The following is a 27,196-nucleotide window of genomic DNA, read 5'->3' on the forward strand; positions in this document are numbered from 1 at the left end:
ACACACCTCAGTAGGCTCGTTCACAAATACTCCTTCTGTGCCCCAGGGCAAGGCAATATAGACCTGGATGTACGGGATGTGGTTTGCAGGCCTGTCCCCTGAGCCCTGGAGAACAATCCCTGACCTCGCCAGGGAGAGGATTGCTGGTCTCAAGTCACCCATGGGGTGCCCATGCTGGATCAATGTCTCTCTGCCTCGGGATTTGTCCCGCTCTCCTGGAGTCACCAGGCAAGGAGCACCTGGGAAGGCTGTCAGGTAGGGAGCTCACAGTCTCAGTATCCCTCAGTCTACTCTAGGGCCCCCAAAAGAAAGGTCCCATTCCCAGCACATGTCGGGGGGGGGTGGCTAAATTGCCTCTCTCAGCAGCTGGGGGTAGAGAAGGGGAAGAGGAGAATGAAGCAATATGGCACCTGCCAGTCAGCTCGGGTCTGTGGGCCTGGAGGTGCCCTGAGGGAGCTGGGAGCCTGGTGCCCTGTCCTCAAGAGGCTCACCACTCACCGGCAGTGGCTGTCTCTGGGCTGGTATTGGCAGGTCTCTCCAACTGCTCAGGAGCCCACCAGCAGTCTGAGATGCAAGGGAGAGAAAACTTAACTGCTCCACCTACCCTTGTCGCTGGTTTCCAAGCCTCTCGCAGGCCTTTCTCCTTCCGGTTCTCCTCTGCAACTTCTTCCCACGATGTCTCCTGTAGTTTCAGGCACCCTCGTCTGATCTATGTTTGTCTGCCTGTTTATTTTTTTCACTTTCTTGTAAAACCTGTCTTTCTTGCAGAGACACTCCGGCTCGCGGTTTTTCTCGTCCGCCATCTTGCCTCCAGGATCAGAGTCTTTTTTTTAACCAGGTGTAATGCCTCCTAAGACCAATTCAGAAGAATGAAAGACTTGATTACTCTTAGTTCAACTATTTTATATAATTTAGGACATTGATGTTTAGTAATATTCAGAGATTAAAACATTTTTAGAGCTAAAAACTTGCAAAAGCAAACAAATGATCTCTGATGTAGTGCACATTTAAATATACTCACTATATGAAACAAAATACATAGGTCAGAACTGACTTCTCTATAAACAAGAGGAAATAGTCATAACATCATACGTAAGAAATTTCATAATATTTACAAACCAATATTGACTTTCATTTTTATTTACCTCTTCAAGAAGGGAGGATTTAAGTACAAAAAGAACCGTTTAAGTACAAACCATGAGTGAGCCTTATAAAGCTTGTATCTTGTGTGGGTTTGAAGAGTTAATGTCATCCTTCTCTGCTCTTTGCCTTTTGAGAAATCCCTTTAGCTGCTTAACTCTATGAATATACTGGGGCTTCAGCAATTTGGAAGACCAACCAACCTGAATGCCTCTCCCGCTGCAAACTCACAATAATGCTAGATAAATCTTTAAAGTTTTAAGTATATAGCTCAATTCACAAGAAAAAAAAATACCTGGGTGTCAGAAATCAACAAAAAATTTAGAGCCAGAGTGATCTTTGACCCTACAGAGATTTTGACAGCTAAGGGCTGGTGGTTTGGGGTTATGGATTTTACATTTTATTTTTGAATGGATAATGCATTAACATTGTTCAAAAATAAAAACTGTGCAATCAGCTTTAATTTCATCCCTGTCCCCATCCAACACTTTCCCTTCTTTCTAATATATTTTATTAGTTTATTATGTATCCTTCCAGTGTTGCACAGGCAACAATAAGCACATGTCAATGTAAATTTGTTCTTATTTTCATACACAAAATGTAAACTACCTTTTTTACACAATATTGGGAGACTTGCTTTTTTTCAATTAACACTAATTTTGGAGATATTTCCACATAAGTATTAATACATGGAGACCTTCTTGTTCTTTTAAAGAAAACTGCATAATATTGTTTTAAATGGAAAGCAATTGTTTAGTAATGGACACAGGCTTCTGCAGAATATACACTTATAATCACATCATCATATACATTTGTAAATATATCTGTAGGATTAATTCCCAGAAGTGGGATTTTTGAATCATAGAGTAAATTCATGTTTTATTTTGAGAGCTACTGCCAGATTGCCTTCCATAGAGGTTGTATCATTTTGACAGTTTGGCCAGCATTACAAGGAAATGTTTCTTCCTCTGGAGACTGGCACACAAAGGGCAGGTCAAACTTTAGGATTTTTTTCCAATCTTATAGATGTAAAATGCCATCTCACATGTCACATCTCAAATTTACTCTTATTTTATGCACAAGGATGAGTATCTTTTCATGCACTTAAGGACCCTTCATATATATATTTTTTCCTCTGACTTGTTTGCTTATGGCCTTTGCCCATTTTTCTATTGGACTTTTGATTTTTTTGTTATTGATTTCTTGGAGCACTTTATACATGAAGAAACAATCTAGAGACTGATGTTTTCATACTTCACAAAGAATAGAAAATATTACATAAATCCTGTACTTTGCAAAGGATGACTCCTAGAAAAAGGGTAAAATAAAATGACTTACAAAAATCTACCCACCAGTTCAAGGAAGAGACAAGAATTTATGGCTGTTTCTGACAAGCTTATTTCTGGTTGGACTCTGGGAAAGAATAAAAAGTTTTCTGTGAGAAATTTCTGTGAGTCCGCATTTATAGAACCTACTTGACATGGAAATTCTTCACGTGGAAATTCTCAAAGATTAGAAAGTAACATAAAAGCTGGTGTACAACCAGTGAAGCTCTGGAATGAACTGATAATATGGCCCAAGGTCCATAGTTTGCTGACTTCTAAGCTTTCCAATGGCTGGGCTTTTTCCATCAGAATTCCTGGTATACAGAGATGAGAATCAACTATTGAATAGATAGATTATTAAAATATGAAATATAGTTTCAGAGCAGTGGTCCTGATCATTTTCCAAGTGTTTTATTGCACAGATTATAACAGGCCAACAGTGTATCTCCCAGAATATGATCCAAGGCAAGGATCCTGAAACCAGAAACCCAGAAAGGCCACTAGTTAGTAACCTTCTATGTTAAAACACATAAAGATATTGAATTCAAGCAAAGAAAATAAATATGTTTTTAATGGACTAGAATTATAGGAATTTTGAATTAAATATTTGGGAATTTGCCTTGCCATTTTGACCCAGGAACATGCTGTTCAGCCCAAGGCTATGCTTTCCTATGCTTTAAAATGGAACAAATGGAGGTCTTTTACCTCCTTAGTTAAATATATTCCTAGGTATTTTATTTTCTTTGTCACTATTATGAAGGGTATTGAGTCTCTAATTTGGTTCGCAGTTTGACTGTTGTTGGCATGTAGGAATACTACTGATTTCTGTACATTAATTTTGTAACCTGAGACTTTGCTGAATTTGTTTATCAATTCCAGTAGTCTCATGGCAGAATCTTTGGGGTTTTCTAGATGTAAGACCATATTGTCAGCAAAGAGGGACATGTTCTTAGCTTGGAAGAGTCTACAATGCATAAGAAATAAATTTCTCTAGTTTTATTTAAATAAAAAAACATAAAAATAAAAAATAAAATGGAGCAAATTATGTAACTATAACAAACATTTTTAAACATTATTCTTAATTTAATTTAATTTTAAATATTATGAAATCATCCAAAAATAACAAAAAGTATATAAAATAATATAATGAAAAGCCATAACCAATTATGAGTTATAACAAATGTTAATATGTTGTTCCAGAGTCAGGATAAGCTAGTTATGCTATGACAAAAATGCCAACAAGATATCAGTGACTAAAAAAAAAAGCTTTATTTCTAACTCATTTCATACACCAGGAGTCAATAGGGAAGCTCTACTCATTAAAGTCACTCAGGGTCTTAGGCTGACAGAGGCCTACCATCTCTTTCATCTCATCAAGGGATACAGCATTTGCCACAGCAGGGGAAGTGAGCGTGAAGATTTGCACATCTAGGGTGACACAGTCACATATTCTCATGTCTCATTGGCCAATGCAAGTGACATGGCTAAGCTTCACTTCCAGCGCATGGGTAAGCATAACCCTCTTCGTAACTGCAAAACACAAAGAACCAGTTATATGGGCAAGCATTTATTTTAATAAAATATCCCAGAAAAAGACTGAGAAAACTAAAAAAATAAATAGATTCTGGTAATATTAATTCATAAAAAAGCAAAAACAATACAAATAAATAATAATATTTATTTATTATAAAAAGAGAACTTAAATTTGGAAGAAATTTGAAAGAATGGAGCATGAACAATGTAAAAACTAATCAAAAGAAACCTGTACTAATATTAAAAATACCTTCAAGGCCATGACACAAATGATTAGGAAAAGCAGCTAAAAATACAAAAGAAAATGAATTCATTGTTGAAATATTTCCTTCAAAGAAAATACCAAAACCATTAATTCCAATTATATAGAAATTTTTTCAGAGAACAGATAGAGAAAACATCACAGCTCATTGTAAATGGCTCCCAAAACTGACAGCCCAACCAGAGATAGTATAAAAAAGGATCATTGCAGACCAATGTAACTAATGAATGTCCTGCGAAAAAGATAGCAAACCAAATCCAGAAATATATATAAAAATTATAACAACCAAGTTTGCTTAACATTACAGAATCAATGTAATTCACCATAAAGTAATCTCCTTTAACAGGTTAAAGGAAAAAAAATCACATAATTATTTTAACTAAGAAAAATTAGCATTAGATACAAATCAACATACATTAATGAGAATAACTGTTAGCAAACAAGGAATAGAGGAAAATGTTTTAATCTAATAAAAGATATATGGTAAAAAGCTACAGCAAACATCATGCACAATAATAAAATGTTAAGCATTGGCTTGTTGAGGTTGTATAGGAGATATGTGTGTGTACTTACTTACACGTGCAAGGTACAGGGATACAAAATACAAAATCTAAGTATATTTGTATACAAACATAACAGGTGAAGCCACGCCAAATTAAGAAATTAGCAATGTGGAAATCATTGCTTAAAATTATTATTTTTTTACATTTAAATATTTTAATTGTTATTTTTCTAAAGTTTAACAATTTTGGACAGAAATCTTTTTTTTTAATGCTTAATACCTAAAATTTGAACCTTCTCCCCTTTTGTTTTGGGCTATAAAATGTGGAAGTCCTCAGAAGTTATATGTGTGGAATTGTTTGCCATGCCCAAAGTCCTTTTTTGTTTGTTTTTGGGTTTTCCTGGCTTTATTGAGGTATAATTAACAGTGCACACTGGAATCAATGAAAACAAAATATACATGTAAACAATGTTTCAAATAGATTCAAAAAATTGAATGCAAAGAAATTTGAGCTCATTTTCTAAAAATCTTCTACAACCAATTGTTGAGATTAAAGAGAAAAGCAGAGAAAGAAATGTCCCCACATCTTTATCTTCCATAAAGAGAATTAAAAACCATTGTCTTAACCATTAGAGGTTGCTGGAGCACAGACTCATTTCTCTGTGAATTGATAATTAAAGAAAAATTAGGCTTTTATCCCACCTTTGCATATCAACTTTATGATAAGGAAAGCAAGTAGCCCTCTTAGGTGAGGAAAATTTTCTTCCATAGAAAAAGTCCAACTAATACAAGCAGGCAAATGGTGTAATTAAAAAATTACCATCTCACAATGCTTTAAGAAGTAAATGACTCAGGCAAGGTTGTTAATGAATAGTTCTTTAAAAAATCAATAATAAATGAAGAGTTGATAGAGATATTTCAAGTGTAAAGGTCAAACTTGCACATTCAGAGCGAACAACCTCAGCGTCACTAAAAGCCAGAATGTAAGTACTTCCTGATGTGAGGCAAGGCAATATGATTAACACAGAATGACCTTTGAAAGGTTTCCATCTAAAAAAAAAATCTAAATATAATCAAGCCTCAAATTTAAATTCCCTGGAAACGTGGGGATATGAAAGAAAAACATTCATACAGACAAATCAGAATGTGAGGCAACGTGAGCTGAGAGGACAATTGGAATGTCTTCTTTAACAAGTCAGTGGCCTGAAAAAGACATGAGGGAAGGGATAGATACTGCAGGTGTAAAGAGATTTAAAAGAGGCAAGAGACAAATTGAGTCAATCAGAAATGTTTTTGTTTAAATAATTGAGAGAAATTTGTACATTGACTAGGATCTTACTGATATTAAGAAATTATCAATTTAGCTGTGAGTAATAATATTGTAGCTATGTATGAAAATGTCTTCTGGGATGTACATTGAACAATTTAAGAGTGAGATGTCATGATAACTGCAACTTGATTTAAAATACTCAAAACTGGGGAAAATAAATAAAAAGAAGCATGGGAAATATTAATTGTTGATGCTAATGAAGAGGTATATGAGAATTTCTCATACACTTTACTTTTGTGTGTTTGGAAACAATAAAATAATTTAAACTGTGCTGTGATAGATCTAGATAATTAGATCAATATAATTCGGTGCCTTTTAAGAAATTTTAATTGCTACAAAAATTAAATCAGAATGTCTTCTAAATCAGTGATAATGATAAAAATATTGATCATAGAAAATTTTAAGTTACATGGCAAAAGCAGAATAGAATATAGTATGAAAATCTTTCAGAAATATGAGGATAAGAAAAGATGATGGCAATAGTAGTATGAAACCTAGTAGTCACATAATAAGTACAAATGAGTTAAAATCCCCTATTGATATGTAAACCCTCTTGTAGAATTTTAAAACAAAATCTAACTAGATTCTTTTAACTAGATTAATTAAAAAACAACCTCAAAATGTTACAAATGAAGGAGTAAAGATATTTTATAAAGTAAAAAATAGGGAGAGGTGGCAATATCAAAATCAATATATACGCAATTGAATGAACAAAGCTCATCAGTTTATAAGAATGAGAGCTATTATTTATAACAAAGACAAAATTGTTATGGACTTTTGTGTGTGTGTTACTTTCTCACTCAAATATTGTAGTTACTTCTAAAGTGATTTCTTTGCCTCAAGAATTCTTATTCTTTTTTACCATGTAGTTACACAGATATTATAAAATTTCCTGGTAAGTTATAAATGCAGAATCACTCAATAACCAATTATTAAATATCTACTTATCTAAACAGTATAAGTGTGTATATGGTGACATATAATACATATAACCCCTTCCCCACCCACTTTAGCCCCAATATCTTCTGGGGAGAGGCAGAGATACCCTATCTTGTTTCTTTACTGAGTTTTAATTTTTTCATTGTTTGTTTTTCATTTTTCTCTTCTGGTCATAGCTGTCTAAAATATCTTTGTTTAAATTAATAAATAGATCAAGGTGGAAAGAGCACAATAATAATTTTTTTGATACCTATTTCACACAATCCTCACAAAAAAGTATAAAGTAGGTTTGCCAGAACTTCACCATTTTTAAGCAGAATCTTATAAATGGGGTGCTCAAAAACATATATTTATAAAATAGAGAAGTAAATATTAAACCTTGTACTTCTATGCTAACTTACCCTTGTCATTTTAATTGTAATATTTTCCATATTTCAAAGCTAATTCTCAAAGTTTAATGGTAAACACAGGCTAATGGAGAAAACTGAAGATAGTTTTACCTGACAAGAACTATTTTATCCATAATATTTCTGTCATTAAAAAGAACCAAGTACTTGCTACATACAGCAAGTACATATTGCTGCTTCCTAACATTTGGAAAATTTCAGTGATGGTAATGTGTTTATAGTCTTGTGAAAGTCAGTGTGCCCACCAGGCTGAGAAAAAACTATAAAGTAGGTTAAGTCTAGAGCTTCAGAACAATGTATAGTGTTAGAGTTCTGATTTTTAGGACTTTTACTAGTAGGATATATTTTATTTAATCTTAGGCATTATACCTTTAATGTAAAGGTCTTTTCTGGGAATAAAGATTATATCCAACCCTGTTTAAATTACTAAATAACTAAATCACTAAATAAACTAATTGTGTCTCTAATAAAATCATGAAAGGATGTGCTTAATATATTCAGAAAGTTTATAAATAGTAAAAATGGAAATATTTCAACTCAACAATAGCAAATTCTGTCATAGCTTTAAGGAATAGAGGTTTGATACTGTACTATTTAAACTATTCAGATGATAAAGAAAGAAAGAAAAATTGTAAAGTCTGTATAACAGAGTCCAAAAAAAGAAAAACTATAGTTCAATCACAATATCATCCCAAAACTTTTGAATAACATTAGCAAATAGAACTCATCTGCCTATTATAGGAATAATACCATATAATAAGGGGGAATTAGTTTCAGGGATGAAAGAAAGATTTTATTTTAAGAAACCTATTAATATCATTTTCTTAATAATAGGTCAAAAGAAAAAACTTTAATCATCTTCACACAGGTGAAAAAGGCACTTGATACATCTACCAACTGTTTTTTAATTATAAATCTTATTATGATAGGTCTTATAAGATATAACCATGACTTTATATTTAACTATGTTTCAAAATAAAAAGCTATCATAACAATAAAATTCTAAAAACAATGTTAGGAAATCCAGGAAAAGACAAAGGCCCAGAATATTTCCTCCTTCTTTACCTAATTATGGGAAAACATACAGGGATGTCCTGAAGAAGGCTCATTGCTGTGATGTAGGTGACATGAAGGTCTTGGCCATTCGTTTGCTCAGGCCCACCCCAAATGGACTATTTCCATAATTTAATGGCTCACTGCTGCACCTGCCCAACCTTATAACTCAGTGGGTCAGATCATAAGGAGTTGCATCATGACCTGATATCCCATGGTCCAGCACCATCTCTGTTACAGTCCAGGAACAAGCCAACATTTACTGTCTGCATGCTGAATTGGCTCTGCTTTCAATGCTACAGAAGATGTAGCCTTGCTCCAGAACCCTACAGATGTGCTCTGCAACTCTCTTGTCAAGAAATGCCAGAGATTCCTTATCTATCCTACTCTTACCACCTACAACCTGATACTTGCATGTTGAAATCTAGAGAAAAATTCTTGGAAATATATAAATGATCATTAACCCAAGTAAAAAATAAAAAAAAACATTAATAACTCAACAATCATTAAAGAAATGGAAGCAAGAGTCAAAAGTCATCTTCAAAAAAAAATGGCAAGTCGTGCTTTAATTAAAATTACCAAATAGACTAATTTTGTTTTCAAATGTTTTCTATTCCTTCTTTCAGTACTCTTCTTTGCTTTTGTTCCCTTTTTCCAGGTATCCACCCCAATACTCCCTCTTTGCTCTCTTATCCCAAGTTTGCCTCATTCAGGAATTATCCCATTTTCCCAAATTATTTTCATACTTTCTTTTCAAAATTGAAGGATGTTCACTTATGATTTCCAATATTTTCCACTGTGACACATCTAACAGTTGAAATTCACATCTGCCTCACACTCCCAAGGGCATTCTGAGCACGAGAGCTACAACTGTTCTCTCAAGAAAGTAATGTAGGATACAGGGAACAGAAAGGGATATTGGTCTAAGAAAAGAAGTGAGTTCTCTCTAGTTTTTAAAGTATATGATTATTGTTAGCATTAATAGTAGTATCACTAGTAATAAAGTTGTGACATACCTCTCAATCGATGTGCTACATCAGTGTGTGAAGACAGCCCAGTTAAGAGTGGTGAATTAGAGGAAATAATTCTGATACAGCCAATTCACCCTAAGGCAAAAATTACTGACACTTTCTCTGAGAAAACCTAACAGTTTGTTAAACAATTTTATTTCTAAAAATTGAGTTGCAAATTCAGAGTTTCCATGCAAAATGAATATACACTTGTTTCTTTATATTTATTTGCCTTGCTTGTATCTCCCAAACTTAGACCACAATTTAATCATAGATGTAGGAATAGTGAATTTTTTATTGGGGCTGGTCATTGTACTTTGGCTCTAGGACCGTGGGAAGGAAATCGGTTTCTTCAGATGATGATTCATTTCCTTCTGCAGAACTTTAAAAAAAAGCAAAGTGTTAAATAAAGATTGAAGGAGTTAAAGTAAATAGCATACTCAAGTGTCCCAAAGATAAATATATACAAATACACAAATAGAATTCTCTGATTAGAAAAAAAATGAAGAGTAGGAGGAGAGGGGATGGAGGGAGAGAAGGGAAGGATGGAGAGAAAAGAAAAGAAGAAAAAGGAGAGAGGAAGAGAGAGAAGAAAAATTTCATGGCAAGACATATTTCTTTAATGGAACTCTCAGCTCCTGGAGGAGGTCAGAGACTTGGTTTTATATAGCATTGCCTTTGGGTCTTCTACAGCAATGGGCACATGGTAAGAATCTAATAAATACATTTTGCTTGCTAGAAATAATTAGCTTGCAAATATACACGATATATAGAAGAATGTTTGTTTTCTTTTAGAGAAATCAACCCACACGAGAAGGAAAAAAACTCCCAAACTATGGAAAAGGAAAAAATAAATATATTTCTCAGAAAACTGCACAGGCTATGCAGCAGAAAAGGGTCATATTTTTCCTGTAAGATGGTTTCTGTTGATGCTGTATGTACATTAGCCCACTGTTACTCTGCCAAACTCAGGCAACTTGTAGGTTGGGCTATCAAGGGGACAGCTCCAGGAGCCAGAACAATTGATAAAAGGGATATTTTTCATGAATCAGAGCGTTCTTCTGTATTTTTTCACTGATTGTTTAACCTCTCGCCTTGTAATACTTTCAAAATTAAGTGCCTATGGAATTTATTGTGGTAAATATGACTAAAAAATGGAATGAGGCATATAATTATAATCTAGTCAGCAACTGACTGAGTAATATAATATCTCAATGACTCAAAAATCAAGAATTGTCCATGAGGAAGAGACTGAGAAGAATTCAGATGTATAAATAATGTGGAGTTGAGAAAGTCTTATCAATGTTCTTAGTTCTTAAAGAACTCAAAAAAATGTATTTAGAATGCAATCATAGGGAATTGATTAGTTCAATAAGCATGTATGAATGCATTTTATGTAGCAAACATAGACACTAGGGAAAAAAATAAGAAGAAATGACTGCTTCACTTTCTAGTGAAGAATGGAGATGCAAGAATGGATTATTTTATTCTGCAAACATATATGAACATTTACCATGTGAAACATATGCTAGCTTTTTAAAAAATGAAAAAGACATATATAGACTTTGTCTACAGAAGCTCACAGTCTAGTTGGGATTCAGAGTATAAAAAGTGATTGCAGTCCAGTTTAACAGACATTAAGATAGAGGTATACACAGGATGCTATGGAAAACAACTGATTATTGAAGCACAGATAATTTACAATTCAAAATTAAGTACAATAGAGGTATAAATATATGATGTGGGAGCATAAATGGTTTCAAATACTGCCCAAGGCCATCAGAAAAGGCTTCCTTGGAGAAAGTAACATTTGAGATGGGGTGGAAAAGCTGAGTACAATATGCTTGGTGAAAAAGTTCAAGTGGGGATGGCAAAGGGAACATACCAGAAGTCATAAATTTGTCAACAAGCCTAGCTTGGACAGGAAACAGTAAGAATTTTCTTGAGAAGAGAAGTAGGGTACACATCAGGGAGGGGTATAACTACACCAGAATAAGAAATGAGCTACAGAATGTGAAAGACAATTTAGAGTAAGCCAAAAAAATTTCACTTTTTCCCATAGGCAGGAAGCCAAAATAACTTTTTAAGCAGAGGAAGAACATAATTAACTCCCCCCGCCTTTTTGCTTTCTTTTCTTTCCTCTCTCCTTCCTCTCCTTCCTTCCTTTCTTCAAAGTGAATTTACACTGCCACCTAGAAAGTGACCTGGAGTAAAAGGAGACATTGTTGGGAGAAAATCCAGTTAGGAACTAGTTGCTGAAGCTCAAATGAACAAGTATAAGCAATGTGGAGAAAAGCAATGATGGTGGAAATAAGGAGGTGAGGACAAAATTGAAAAGCTTTTCATAGATAGAATTTATTAAGTTTAGTTACAAGATGGATGAGTTCGTACCACCAGTCTTCGATGAGGGGAGGATGGAATGACAGTGGATAAAGAATGAGACATAGGAATCATGAAGGCTCAGAAGATTTTCAGTTTAAAGCCTAGATAACAAAGAAAATAAAATCCACAGGAATATATTTAACTAAGGAGGTGAAAGAACTCTACAGGGAGAACTACAACACACTGAGGAAGGAAATAGCAGAGGACATAAACAGGTGGAAAACAACACCATGCTCATGGGTTGGCAGAACCAACATTGTTAAACTGTATATACTGCCCAAAGTGATCTACAGATTCAATGCAATCCCTATTAAAATATCAACATCATTGTTTGCAGATCTAGAAAAAATAATTTGATGCTTTGTATTTAACCAGAGAGGACCTCATATAGCAAAAGCAATCTTAAGCAAAAGAAAAAAAAATTGGGAGACATCAATTTACCAGACTTCAAGCTATATTACAAGGCTATAGTAACTAAAATAGCATGGTACTGACACAAGAACAGAGACATAGACCAATGGAACAGAACTGAGAACCCAGATGTAAATCCATCCTCATATATCCATCTAATCTTTGACAAAGCAAACAAAAACTTACACTGGGGAAAAGGATCCTTATTCCATAAATGGTGCTGGGAAAATTGGATAGGCACATGTAGAAGACTGGAACAGGATCCACACATCTCACCTGTAACAAAAAGCAACTCATTGTGGATAACAGACTTAAGCCTAAGCCATGAAACTATAAGAATTCCAGAAGAAAATGTTGGAAAAACTCTTGTAGACATCAGCCTTGGGAAAGAATTTATGAAGAAGATCCTGAAGGCAATCACAGCAACAATAAAAATAAATATATGAGACCTGATTAAATTAAAAAGCTTCTGCACAGCCAAGAAAACTATCAGGAGAGCATACAGACAACCTACAGAATGGGAGAAAATATTCTCATGCTACACATCCAATAAAGGGCCAATAACTAGAATCTGTATGGAACTCAGGAAAATCAGCAAGAAAAAAAATCAAACAACCCCATTAAAAGTGAGCAAAGGACATGAACAGAAACTTTTCAAAAGAAGATAGAGCAATGGTCATAAACATATGAAAAATGCTGAACATGTCTAATCATCAGGAAGATGCAAATCAAAACCACAGTGAGATACCAATTAACTCCAGTGAGAATGGCTTTTATCCAAAAGTCCCAAAACAATCAATGTTGGTGTGGATGCAGAGAGATAGGAACACTCATACACTGCTGGTGGGACTGGAAACTAGTACAACCTCTATGGAAAGTAATATGGAGGTACCTCAAAGAGCTACAAGTAGAACTACCACTTGATCCAGCAATCCCATTACTGGGCATCTACCAAAAGGAACAAAAGACATTCTATAAAAAATACATCTGCACTAGAATGTTTATAGCAGCACAATTCACAATTGCAAAGATGTGGAAACAACACAAGTGCCCATCAATACATGAGTGGATTAATAAAATGTGGTATGTGTATATAGTGCCGTACTACTCAACCCACAAAAAACAATGGTGTTCTAATGCCTCCTTTATTATCCTGGATAGAGCTTGAGCCCATTCTACTAAGTGAAATATCACAAGAATGGAAAAATAAGCACCACATGTACTCATCATCAAGTTGGCATTAATTGATTAACACTTATATGCACATATAGTAACATTCATTGGGTGTAGGCAGGCAGGATGAGGGAGGAGGGAAAGGGTATATTCACACCTAATGGATGCAGTGCACACCATGTGAGGGATGGACATGATTAAAGCTCTGACTTGGGTGGGGCAAAGGCAATATATGTAACCTAAACATTTGTACCCCCATAATATGCTGAAATAAAAAAAAGAAAGAAATTTTGTAAAGTTTTGGCACAACTAATAAAATATGTACCAACATGTGTGGGACTTGGAAATGTGTTTGATTTAGTTAAACATCTATGTATGAGAGATAACTGACGTGCATTCTTGGCTGGAAGCAGACAGATTAAATGAGCTCTAGTAGTCATTAAAGTATCAATGCTGGATGGGCAGGTTAATTCTAGCACTCTGGGAGGCAAGGCAGGAGGATTGCTTGAGGCCATGAGTTGGAGACCATCCTGAGCAAGAGCTAGATCCCATCTCTATAAAAAAAAAAAAAATAGAAAAAATTAGCCAGGTATAGTGGCACACACCTGTAGTCCCAGCTACTCTGGAGGCTGAGGCAGAAGAATCTCTTGAGCCCAGGAATTTGAGCTTACAGTTAGCTGTGATGATGCCACTGCACTCTAGCCAGGGTGGCGAGACTCTAGTGAGACTCTGTTTAAAAAAAAAAAAAAAATCATTACTAACAGGTAGCAAACTGCTATACTCGTTCATCTTGTGCTATTTTAGCCAGTTCAGAAATGTAAAAGTCACCTTAATATATACCTTAAAAATGCAAATTAACTTATGGTCCAATATTTTTCATTATGTTTAAACTATCCTTGACTTTTCCAGTGCAGTGATATCCTTAAAGAGTGTTCTGTTTTCAGTCATTTTATGAATAAAAACATATAGTCAATATGTAGGATGAACAAGTTTAGAAATCTAACACACAACATGCAGACTAAAGATACTAAAATTGTAATTGTATTGTATCAGAGATTTTTGTTAAATAAGTAGATTTTAGCTGCTCTTGTAAAAAAAAAAGTAGTAACTACGTGAGATGATAGAAATGTTAATCTGCTTCACTATAGGAACCATTTTACTATCTGTATGTATCCCATAACATTTGTAAACCTCAAATATATATACTATATTTTTAACTATATATATATATATATATATATATATATATATATATAGTTTAAAAAATTGATATTACATAGCCAAAACCTTGTTACTCTTGGTCCTCAATCAGTATGCTGAGTATTAGCTAATATGATGCATACTGACTGATCTTTGACCTCTTTGCTGACCTGCTTCCAGTGAATATACATACAGATGGAGAATCTGTAATGAATAGCAGAACACATAGGCAGCTATTTTATTTCTTAGTCCCTTGACTAATTAAGCTGAGAGAACTGCCAACAGAAATGTAGCAGAGCATAAATATTCACTGTTTGATATGCAGAAGCTGCTCTTATTGTTGGCTACATGTGACCTTCTTCTGAATGGCACAAAAGGAATTGCTTGAGGTACCAGGGCAAAATATTCATGCTCAAGTTTATCTAAGCAGAGAGGTATCCTTGTATCCGCAAAAAAGTTATATTCAGTTTTCTTTTAAAAGAGGATTAGCTCACTTAAAGGGCATAAGAATGTTTTGTCAACAAGACAAAATATTTCAGGTAATTATGCTCAAACCTGGAGGCCTGAAGTGGAGTGCATAATATAGATATTAATATCATATTGGATTCAACTTGACTGAAGGTACCCAGTTTCCAGAGCTTCTCTCTCCTGATTGTAAGCTCTGTCCTACCTTAAACTATATATATCTAAGGATTCATAGATTTTCAGAGGGGCCTTGTTTTGACCCTTAATGCCATTTTTGTACTTTTACTATTCTTTTCTTGATTATTCTAGAGATCTCTACATGCATCTTAGATTTATCTAATACAAAATACCAACTTTTATACTTCCCTAACACTTTAGAACACTTTAATTTCTCCAATTCTTTACTCCTTTCCTGTGATAGAAATATGCATCCATAACCTTTGTCACATGATATTAGAGTACCTTGACTACAGCAAACAGAATATATTTTCTTGTTTTATTGATATTTAGCCTAGTCTAGCAACTTGCTTTCGCTAGTAACATGTAGTATACATAACGTGAACAGAAGTTTTAAATGTGATTGCATGCATTGGCTTTTTCTTATAGAAACAGAATCAGTGGGATATATTTATTATGGGAATTGGCTCACATGATTATAGAGGCTGAGAAGTCTCACCATCTGTTGTCCATAAGCTAGAGAACCAGGAAAGCTAGTGGCATAACGTCCACTCCAAGGCCAAGGCCTTAGAAATAGGAGGGCAAAAGGGGAGGTGCTGGTGTAAGTTGCAGAGTCTGAGGCCCAAGAATCAGGAGTTCAGATATTCAAAGGCAGGGAAAAAAAGATGCCCCAGCTCAAGAAGAGACTGAGCAAATTTGCCCTTCCTGCACTGTTTTGTTCTATGAGTGTTCTCAGTGGATTGAATTGTGCTTGCCCACATTGGATAAGACAGATCTTCTTTATCCATTCCAATGATTCTAATCTCTTCCAGAAACAACCTCACAGACACACCAAGAAATAATGTTTTACCAGTAATCTGGGCATCCCTTAGCCCAATCAAGTTGACACATAAAATTAATCACCACAGACTTGTACTCTTGCCATTGTCATAAAAAGAGAATGCTCCAAATAAGCCCATGGTCCATAAATAAGACATGTGGAGTATACCTGAAATGAAATTACAGTCTTCAGCCAAGCCCTGACCCATGAATCCATGAGTGACAGACACACACACACACACACACACACACACACACACACACACACACACGTGTGTGTGTGTGTGTGTGTGTGTGTGTGTGTGTACAGTCATCCCTCAGTATCCACAGGGGATTGGTTCAAGGTCGGCCCTATGGGTACCAAAATCCAACAGAAGCTCAAGTCCCACAGTTGGCCCTGAGGAAACCACAGATAAGAAAAGTCAGCCCTCCATCAGACTACCATATTCATGGGTTGTGTATCATACAAATACTGTATTTTCAATCTGTAATTGGTTGAATCCTCAATGTGGAACCTGTGGATACATACACCATAATGAAAGTATCAAGGATTAGGACACAATGACTAAATGTGTCTCCATAATAAATTATCAATACTTTTGCCTTTGTGTGTGCTTGTGTAAGTGAGTGATGGGGGTGAGGGGTGTTTGAGGGGAATATATCTTTTCTTTCCTTCTCCTGGCTGCAGCCTGGGAATTGAGTAGATAAGAATGCCAAACCTCACATTGTATGACTCTGTATGTTATTACAAGCCACTGTGGTTTTGAGATTGTTTTTTATATATCATTATTGCAATAATAGTTGATATGTACAAGCAAATATCAAAGTAGGTAAGGAAAGGCTAATGGTGGGTCTTGAGAGAGAGTATGAAGTTAACTCTCAGGAACTAAGACAGAGGAATGAAGATGGAGCTTTCTGTGGCTGAAGGTGAAACCTTCCCCAAGGGAAGAGAATGTCATGAGCATTCAAGGGAAAATTAGAGGACTGGCTCCAACATAGAACCCCAGCTCTAAAGAAAGAAAAAGCTTTGCTTTAAGAAGTGTGGAAGTGAGATTCCAGACTCACTGGGCCCACTCTGTTGCCTGGAGCCTGCAATCTATGGTGAGATGTAGTAAGGGTAATGACAACATTTACATCAGTGAGATAAAATGGCATCTGTGGAGGATCCACAACAGTGTGAAGTGCAATTGGCAAGAGCAGGACCGCTACGAGTTTTGAAAGACAAAGATCATCAAGGTCTAGAAGGATGTCCTTGGCCCCCACAGTGCATGGCGACATTGACAACACAATTTGAGGTTATAGAGTTAGAACAGTGTTTATGGTGGCTAACAGTAATCAATTTTCTTTGTGTTGTCTGATTCTAACAATTCTAATACAAGCTAAGTAGCTAAAATCCTGTCACAAATTTAGACACCTGTTTGCCAAGCATTCATTTCATTTAAATAACCGGATAAAACTAGACAAAGCAATAGCAAATTGGTTGAGAGGGCAGTCTCTAAAATCAGATTATCTAAGCTAGAATACCATCCTGCCGTTTATTAGTTATTTGACCTCAGTTGCTAATTTTCTCTGTGCTTCAATTTCCTCATCTATAAACTCCAAGCAATAATGGTAACTTCCTCATGGCATTGGCATAATGGTTAAATTACTTAACACATGTAAAAGACTTAGACCAATTTTTAGCACCATATAAAAAATTAAATAAATGCTAGTTATATTTATTACCTGCTTTATCAAGGAGAGTTTATGAAACCTCCCTTGCTTTCTTCTCCTGTCTCCTTAAACTAAGAAGACCATAATAAAAGTATCAAGCAGCTGGGGACAAGAATAAGATGTGGCTCAGTGATAAATCATCAATACTTTTGCCTTTGTGTGTGTTTGCATGAGTGGGGTGGGGTGAAGAGGTTAAGGGAAATATTTCTTTTCTTTCCTTCTCCTGGCTGCAGCCTGGGAAATAAGTAGATAAGAATGCCAAATCTCACATTGTGTAAGAAAGAGATAGATGAGAGAATTACCTTGGTAATGCCCTGGCTCCTTAATGGGTGGTATGTTTGTCTTTCCCTTTTTTCTGATTTTGGGGGTTGGCTATTCTCATGAAACAGCTCACAGTTAATACACTCATTGTTGAATAAACATTACGAAATCTGGAATGCGAGCACTTTGAAACTAATGGAAAGTTACCAGAGAAAACAGTGAAATCCAGATTACCAATGTTTGCTACTCAGGGACAAGAAAAAGAAAACTATGAAATCAATATACACAATACTGATGTGTAATTATTTCTAATTTTATGGATGTTTAATCAAATACTCCTGGGCTAGGTAAGTCCCTAGTAAATATTTTAAAAATATAAACAGATGAAAGATTTATCACAAAGGTCAAGTCTTGCAAAGGACTAGAGAATACCTGAATGAGAGTTTCTAAGAACAAAAATTTGAAGAAAGCTAAATGTAAGGAAGGGGAAATGAGTAGATAAATTATAACATAAAATGGAGTATGATGCAGCCATTGACATGATGCTATTGATATCTTTTGAAATCTAATTATGTTCATCATACAAAGTTCCAGGTAAAAGGAGGTTATAAAGTAGTTTGATAATAATTAGTTTTATAACAATGATTTAATTATTTAAATTAAAAGGAGGGAGCAATAAAGAGTATGTCCCTACGCATGTGTATGTCTAGTCAAAATTTTGGAAAGATATACATCAAAGTGTTAACAATGGTCAGTTTTCTATGACAGCATTAGCAATAATATTTTTTAAAATTATTTATTATCATTACCTAATATTTTGTAAACATATGTCATATATTCAGGGGATAAAACCATAAGGACATTTCCACTTTTAAAAATTTATTTGAAAAAAATTAAACTTATTTATAGAGTTTAAAATCTGTTTCTGCACTAATATGAACCATTCTTGAACTCCTGGCCTCAAGTGATCCTCCCACCTCAGCCTCCCAAAGTTCTGGGATTACAGGTGTGAGCCACCAAGCCCAGCCCAGCATTATTGAATAGCCCCTGATATAGTGACCAAGAAAGGTTACAAAGATTCAGAGGTAAAGGTTTTCATTAACTTTTCAAGTGTGCAAACTTGAATCAAATTAGACTTTTTTAAATTTTAAATTATGTGTACATAATAGATGTATACCTATATATGGCACATACAATGTTTTGATACAGGCATACAATGTGAATTAATCAAATCAGGGTAATTGGGGTAACCATCACCTCAAGCATTTATTATTTCTTTGTGTTAGGAATATTCCAATTCTACTCTTTTAGTTATTTTAAAGTATACCATAACTTATTGTTCATTATAGTCATTTTGTTGTGCTATCACATATTATTCATTCTATTTAACTATATCTTTACACCCATTTAACCATCTCCACTTTATCTCACCTCCTCACTATCCTTCCCAGCCTCTGATAACTATCATTCTATTCTCTGTCTCCATGAGATCAATTGTTTTAAATATTTAGTTCCCACATATGAAGGAAAACATGTGATATTTGTCTTTCTGTGTTTGGCTCATTTCACTTAACATCATGTTCTCCAGTTCCAATCATGTTACTGCAAATCGCAGGATTTCATTCTTTTTGTGACCATATAATATTTCATTATGTATATGTACCACAATTTCTTTATCCATTCATCCATTGATAGACACTTAGGTTGATTCCATGCCTTGGCTATTGTAAATAGGGCTGCAGTAAACATGGGAGTGCAGATATCTTTTTGATATACTGATTTCCCCCTCCTTTAGATGTATACCCAGCAGTGGAATTGCTGGGTCATATCATAATTCTATTTGTAGTTTTTTGAGGAACCTCCATATGGTTCTCCATAGTGGTTGTACCAATTTACATTCCCACCAACAGTGTTTGAGGGGTACCCTTTCACCACATCCTTGACAGCATTCATTATTGTCTGCCTTTTTGATAAAAGCCATTTTAACTGGGGTGAGATGATACCTTATTGTAGTTTGATTTGCATTTTTCTGATGACTAATGATGTTGGGCAGTTTTTCATATACCTGTTGGCCATTTGTATGTCTTCTTTTGTGAAATGTCTATTTGGATCCTTGGCTCATTTTTAATCACATTATTTGATATTTTTCTATTTAGATGTTGGAGCTCCTTATATATCCTAGTTATTATCTCTGGTCAGATGGGTAGTTTGCAAATATTTTCTCCCATTCTTTGGATTGTTTTCTCACTTTTTTGATTGTTTCACTTGCTGTATAGAAGCTTTTTAGCTTGATGTGATCTCATTTGTCCAATTTGCTTTTGCTGCATGTGCTTTTGGGGTATTACTCAAGAAGTCCTTGCCCAGACCAATATCCTGAAGAGTTTTCCCAATGTTTTATTTTAGTAGTTTCATAGTTTCAGGCCTTAAATTGAAGTCTTTCTTTAATCCACTTTGATTTGATATTTGTATATGGTGAGAGATAGGATCTAGTTTCAATCTTTTGCCTATGATATACAGTTTTCCCACTACCATTTATTGAAGAGACATTCCTGTCCCCAATGTATGTTCTTGGTACCTGTGTCAAAGATAAGTTCACTAGTGATGTGTGAAATTATTTCTGGGTTCTATACTCTGTTCCAGTGGTCTATGTGTTTGTTTTTATACAAGTACTATGTTGTTTTGGTTACTACAGTTCTGTAGTATAATTTGAAGTCAGGTAATGTGATTCCTCCAGTTTTGTTCTTTTTGCTCAGGATGGCTTTGGCTATTCTGGGTCTTTTGTGGTTCCATATACATTTTAGAATTATTTTTCTATTTCTGTGAAGAATGTCATTGGTATTTTGATGGTGATTGCATGAATATGTAGATTGTTTTGGGTAGTATAGACATTTTAACAATATTGATTCTTCCAATTCATGAACATGGAATATATTTCCATTTTTTATGTGTCCTCTTGAATTCCTTTCATCAAGGTATTATAGTTTTTGTTGTAGAGATCTTTTACATTTTTAAGTTTATTCCTAGGTATTTTATTTATAGCTGCTTTAAATGGGATTACTTTCTTGGTTTCTTGTTCAGATTGTTTGCTGTTGGCATATAGAAATAGTTTTGGGGTGGAGTCTGTAGGTTTCTCTAGATATGAGATTACATCATCTGCAAACAAGGATAATTTGATTCTTCCTTTCCAATTCGGGTGCCCTTTATTTCTTTCTCTTGTCTGATTACTCTAGCTAGAACTTCCAGTACTGTGTTGAATAACAGTGGTGAAAGTGGGCATCCTTGTCTTGTTCCAGATCTTAAAGAAAAATCTTTCAGATTTTCCCCATTCAGAATGATAGTAGCTGTGGATCTGTCATATATGGCTTTTATCATGTTGGGGTATATACCCTTTACAGCCAGTTTTTTTGGGAGTTTTTATCATAAAGGGATGTCAAATTTTATAGAACGCTTTTTCATCATAAATTGAAATGATCACTTTTTTTGTGCTTTATTCTGTTGATATGATGTATCACATTGATTGATTTGCATATGTTGAAGCATCCTTGCATCCCTGGGATTAATCCCACTTGATCATGATAAGTAATCCTTTTAATTTATTGTTGAATTCAGTTTACTAGTATTTTCTTGTGAATGTTTGCATTTGTGTTCATCAGAGGTATTGTGCTATGGTTTTCTTTTATTGTTGTGTCTAGGTCTAGTTTTGGTAGCAAGGTGATAACTTATAGAGCCAGTTTGGAAGTATTACCTCCTCCTTGATGTTTTGGAATAGTTTAAGTAGGATTGGTCTTCTTTGAATGCTTAGTAGAATTCAGCAGTGAAGCCATTGGGTCCTAGGCTTTTCTTTGATGGAAGACTTTTTATTACTGCTTCTATCTCATTACTTGTTATTGGTTTATTCTGGTTTTGGATTTCTTCCTGGTTCAATCTTGGTAGGCTGTATGTATCTAGGAATTTATCCATTTCTTATAGGTTTTTAAATTTATTGGCATATAGTTGTCTATAGTAGCCTCTAATGATCCTCTGGATTTCTGCCATATCGTTGTGAAGTCTCCTTTTTGATCTCTGATTTTATTTATTTGGGTTTTTCTCTTTTTTTATTAGTTAGTCTGGCTAAAGGTGTGTCTATTTTTTTAATCTTCTCATAAAACCAATTTTTTATTTCATTCATCTTTTGTATTTTTTGTTTTAATTTCATTCATTTCTGCTTTGATGTTTTTTATTTCTTTTCTCCTACCAATTTTGGATTTGATTTGCTCTTGTTCTTTGAGCCACAAATGTTGTTTATTTGAAGCTTTTCTATTTCTTTGATGTAGGCATTTATTGCTATAAACTTTGCTCTTATTACTGCTTTTACAATAGGTTTTGATATATTGTGTTTTCATTCTTTTGTTTCAAGAAATTTTTAAATTTCTCTCTTAACCTCTCCATTGATCCACTGGTCATTCCGGAGCATATTGTTTAGTTTACATGTGTTTGTATATTTTCCAATGTTCCTCTTGTTATTGATTTCTAGTCTAATTCCATTGTGGTCAGAGAAAGTATTTGGCATGATTTAATTTTTTAAAAATTTTTTAAGACGTTTTGTGGCCTAACATATGGTTTACCCTTTTGAATATTCCATGAGCCTAGGAAAAGAACATGTGTTTGGCAACTGTTGGACAAAATGTTCTATAAATATCTATTAGCTCCATTTGACCTTTAGTGTAGATTAAGTCCAATGTTTCATTATTGATTTCTGGATGATCCATACAATTCTGAAAGTGGAATGTTGAAGTCTCCAACTGTATTGTATTTGTATTTGGATCTATCTCTCCTTTATCTCTGATAATATTTGTTCTATATATCTGGGTGCTCTAATGTTGGGTGCATATATACTTAGAAATGGGCTGAACTGACCCATTTATTATTATATAATGACCTTCTTTCTCTTTTTTATAATCTTTGTGTTGAAATCCACTTTATCTGAGAGAAGTGTAGCTACTCTTGCTCTTTTCTGTTTTCCATTTGCATGGAATATGTTTTTCTATCCCTTTTCAGCCTACATGTATCTTTACAGGTAAAGTGAGTTTCTTGCAGACAACATGTAGTTGGCTCTCTCTTTTTTTTTAATCCATTCAGTGACTCTATGTCTTTGTATTGGAGAATTTAATCCATTCACATTCAATGTTATTATTGATAATTAAGGACTTACTACTGCCATGTTATTATTTGGTTTCTGGTTGGTTTGTGGTCCTCTCTTTCTTTCTTACATCCTTCCTGTCTTCCTTTGTTAAAAATGATTTTCTCTGGTAGTGTGTTTTAATTTCTTGCATTTTAATTTTTGTATATCTGTTGTAGGTTTTTTGATTTGATTTGAGATTACTATGAGGCCTGCAAAAAAACTTTTTATAATCAACTATTTTAAGTATATGACAACTCTGCTTACAAACAAATAAATAAATACATAAGCAAAGAGAAATCTAACAGAAATTCTACCCTTTGACTTCATCCTCCCTTGCTTTCTTTTTGTTGTTTCCATCTATAACCTTTCATGCTATCTCTCAGAAAGTTGTTATTGTTATTTTTCACAGTTTAGCCTTTTAGTCTTTCTACTCATAATATAAGTGATTTATACAACTCAATTACAGCAATAGAGTATTCTATATTTGTGTACATACCATTACCAGTAAGTTTTGTACCTTCAGATGATTTTGTATTGTTCATTAACATCCTTTTTTCCCCAGATTAAAGATCTCCTTTTAGCATTTCTTGTAGGACAGGTCTAGTGTTGATGAAACCCCTCCTTTTTGTTTGTCTGGAAAATATATCCCCTTCATATTTGATGGGTATTTTTGCAGGATATAATATCCTTGGGTTAAGGATTTTTTTTCCTTTAGCATTTTGAATATGTCATGCCACTCTCTCCTGGCCTCACACTTCTCTGAGAAGTGTGTTGCCAGACATATTGGAGCTCCTTTATATGTTATTTGTTTCTTTTTTCTTCTTTCCCTTAGGATCTTTTCTTTATCCATAACCTTGGGGAGCTTGATTATTCAATGCCTTGAGGTAGTCTTGTTTGGTTTATATCTGCTTGGTGTTCTATGACCATCTTATACCTAAATATTGATATTTTTTTCTAAGTTTGGAAATTCTCTGTTATTATTTCTTTGAATAAACTTTCTACTCCAATCTCTCTCTCTCTCTACCTCCTCATTAAGGCCAATAAATCTTAGAGTTGCCCTTTTCAGGCTATTTTCTAGATTTTGTAGGAGTTTCTCACTTTTATTTATTCTTTTTTCTTTTTCTCTTTTGTGTATTTTCAAGTAGCCTATCTTCAAGCTCACTAATTTTTTATTTTGCTTGGTCAATTCTGCTCTTGAGAGACTCTGATACATTTCTCAGTTTGTCAACTGAATTCTTAAGTTTTAGAATTTTTGCTTTTTTTTGTTTTAGTGTTTCAATCTCTTTGATAAATTAGTGTGATAGGCTTCTGAATTCTTTCTCTGTGTTGTCTTGAAATTCATTGAGCTTCTTCAGAAGAGCTATTTTAAATTCTTTTTCTGAAAGGTCAACTATCTCCATCATTCCAGGATTGGTCACTGGTACCTTCTTTAGTTCATTTAGTAAGGTTATGTTTTCCTGGATGTTCTTGATGCTTGTGTATGTTTGTCAATGACTATGCATTAAAGAGTTAGGTATTTATTTGAATCTTCATAGTCTGGGCTTGTTTGAACCTATTCTTCTTGAGAATTCTTTCCAGATATTCAAAGGCCATTGATTTTTGTGGGCTAAGTCTTTGGTCACACCCAGTGTGCACCCCAAGTGGTGATACAGTCACTGCAGTCATATCAGCACTGGGAGTGCCGTATCCCAGTAATGCTGTGACTATTGCAGACTCCTGGTGGTACTACCTTGGTGGGCTTGTATAAGGTATGGAAAAATTCTCTGGATTATTAGGCAAAGTCTCTCACTTTCTTCCCTCATTCTCTGTACTCTCTGTGCTTGGCTGCTGGAGTTGGAGGAGGAGTGACATGGTCACTTTCTCATAGCCACTAGCACCAGGTCATACCTGATGCCTGTCTAGTTTCACTCAAAGCCAGTGGTGACTGTTGCCTGGCTACCTCTGAAGTTTATAGAAAGCTCATTAGTCAGCAGGTATTGAATCCTGCCAGGACTGGGCCCTTCCCTGAAGAGTAGCATGTTTCCTTGCCCAGGGTGGGTCTAGAAATGCCATCCAGGAACTAAGGCCTGGACTCATGGGCTTCAGGAGTCTGCTTGGTACTTTATTTTACTGTGACTGAACTGGTACCCTAGTTGCAAAACAAAGTTCTCTGAGTTCTTCACTTTCCTTTCCCCAAGTGGAAGAAGACTCTCCCTGAGCTGTGCTGCCTATGGTTGGGGGAGGGGTGACACAGGCACTGATTTAGTCATAGGTGCTGCGTCTTACTGGATCATGTGCACCTCAAGTGCACTCACTCTGAGCCAGAACAGCCATAGGAATTTCCTAATACTGTAGCCTTTGTAGCTTGAGTGCTTTACAAACTTAGTCCAGGCCCCAAGTTGCTTTTTGTCAGCCAGTGTTGGGGCTAGCTGGAACTTGTATTTGGGGGCAGAGCATTTCCCTCTGGCTGGGATGGTTAAAATACTCCTGTGGGCTCTGGCAGAATTCTTCCCTGTGCTATGTTCCCCTGTGCTAAGGTGACCCTGAGTCTCAAGGTAAAGTCCCATAATCACTTCACTCTCCCACCCCTGGGCACACATATTCTCTCTCCATGCGGCATGCTGGCACTACACTGCCAGGGTATGGGGGAGGAGTGGCACAGGCAGTGCAAAATTGTCTTTTCATCCCTCCTCAGTGCCTTTCTCATTGATATAATGTTAAAACCAGGAGTATAATCACTCATCTGATTTTTGGTTCCTCTGAAGGTGCTTGCTTTTGTGGATAGCTGTTGAATTTGGTGTTTGTGCAAAGGGACAATTGCTCAAGTTTTCTGTTTGGGCATCTTGGTCTACCCCCTTTCAAATTAGACTTTTAAGAAAGATAATGGTATTTCTACATGTTTTCATAGCATACTAACCAAAATAACAAGTGCAACAGAAAATAATAAAGGAATCTCCATTTAGAAGTAAATTAGTAAATTACCAAAATCCCTTATTACAGAATCTAAAATAGAATTTTAATAATATTTTCATTAAAATAAAAGGAAGATGCTCAGCTTTGACAGATATCTTCCCCAATCAAGAGTGAGATGCTGTTTGGTAAGAAAGTAGGGAGTACCCCCAAATATCCTTTACTTAGAGATAATAACCTCTTGCAATTTGGGTGTGTTTTCTTTTTTCTTTTTTTTTTCAGGTTCTTTATTTATTTTTTACTTGGACCATAGTAAGTCTTCTAGCGTGGCTGAAACAGGCATGTTTAGTGGGAAAACGGGTAGTGACATTCATACACTTACTCCTACAAATACTTGTTGAGTATGCCTGTGTATGTTGTACTAAATGCTTAGAAAGGTAGGACAAATCACGAAAGGACTCTTGAATAAAATATGTCTCAGAACTCTCCATTCTTTCTACCCACTTCAGGTGTGTTTCTGAAGTGTGGGTCATCATTTTGGATTCCTTAGATCAAGAGTTCTCTGAGGTTAGAAACCATAATGTTTTTGTTAACAACTTTATCCAGAGTTCCTGGCACATAGTAAAGGCTGAATAAATATTTGTTGGGTAAATGCCTGTAGTTGTTTTCCCTCCCACATAATGGCAGAAGTGGAAAGAGAAATGAAGTGGCCATGTCATTTTAATTCAACCCAACCTACTTTCATAACCAGGAGGAAACAGCTGCTCAACCACAAAGTTAACCAAACAGACAGAAATAAATATTCATCCACCAAGCAAAAACTCTGTGAATCTTGGAGCATTCACACTGATATGAAAACCTGCCAGAATGACCTGGACCAGTCTCTCTAAAACGGAGGAGAAGCCAAAATCTGGGAGACTTAAGATTTGAAATATTATAACTCAAAATCTGATGCTTTTAATCATTGTATTGGACTGCATCTTTTCTAACAAGAATGAAGTAATCCTCCCCATGACTAAATTATAACAACATATTTCGTGTAAG

At 35.1% G+C, this 27,196-nt stretch overlaps 1 protein-coding gene and 1 long non-coding RNA gene across 2 annotated transcripts in view; both read right to left on the reverse strand.

The window, feature by feature from the left end:
• Positions 1 to 725: 725 nt before the first annotated feature.
• LOC123639467 lies at positions 726 to 12,504 on the reverse strand. Its single transcript, XR_006735736.1, has 3 exons — positions 12,481 to 12,504; positions 3,823 to 3,995; positions 726 to 850 (listed from the first exon to the last, which is right to left on the reverse strand). It is a non-coding gene; the product is annotated as an uncharacterized LOC123639467 (long non-coding RNA).
• A 31-nt stretch (positions 12,505 to 12,535) lies between these two features.
• TMTC3 (transmembrane O-mannosyltransferase targeting cadherins 3) overlaps positions 12,536 to 27,196 on the reverse strand; it is a 111,308-nt gene continuing 96,647 nt past the window's right edge. Inside the window, exon 19 of the transcript XR_006735739.1 lies at positions 12,536 to 12,570. The gene's annotated coding sequence lies outside the window, so the exon portion shown is untranslated. The remainder of the gene's footprint in view (positions 12,571 to 27,196) is intronic.

The sequence above is a fragment of the Lemur catta genome, chromosome 6 (genome assembly GCF_020740605.2).
Source record: "Lemur catta isolate mLemCat1 chromosome 6, mLemCat1.pri, whole genome shotgun sequence".
NCBI classification, from domain to species: Eukaryota; Metazoa; Chordata; class Mammalia; order Primates; family Lemuridae; genus Lemur; species Lemur catta.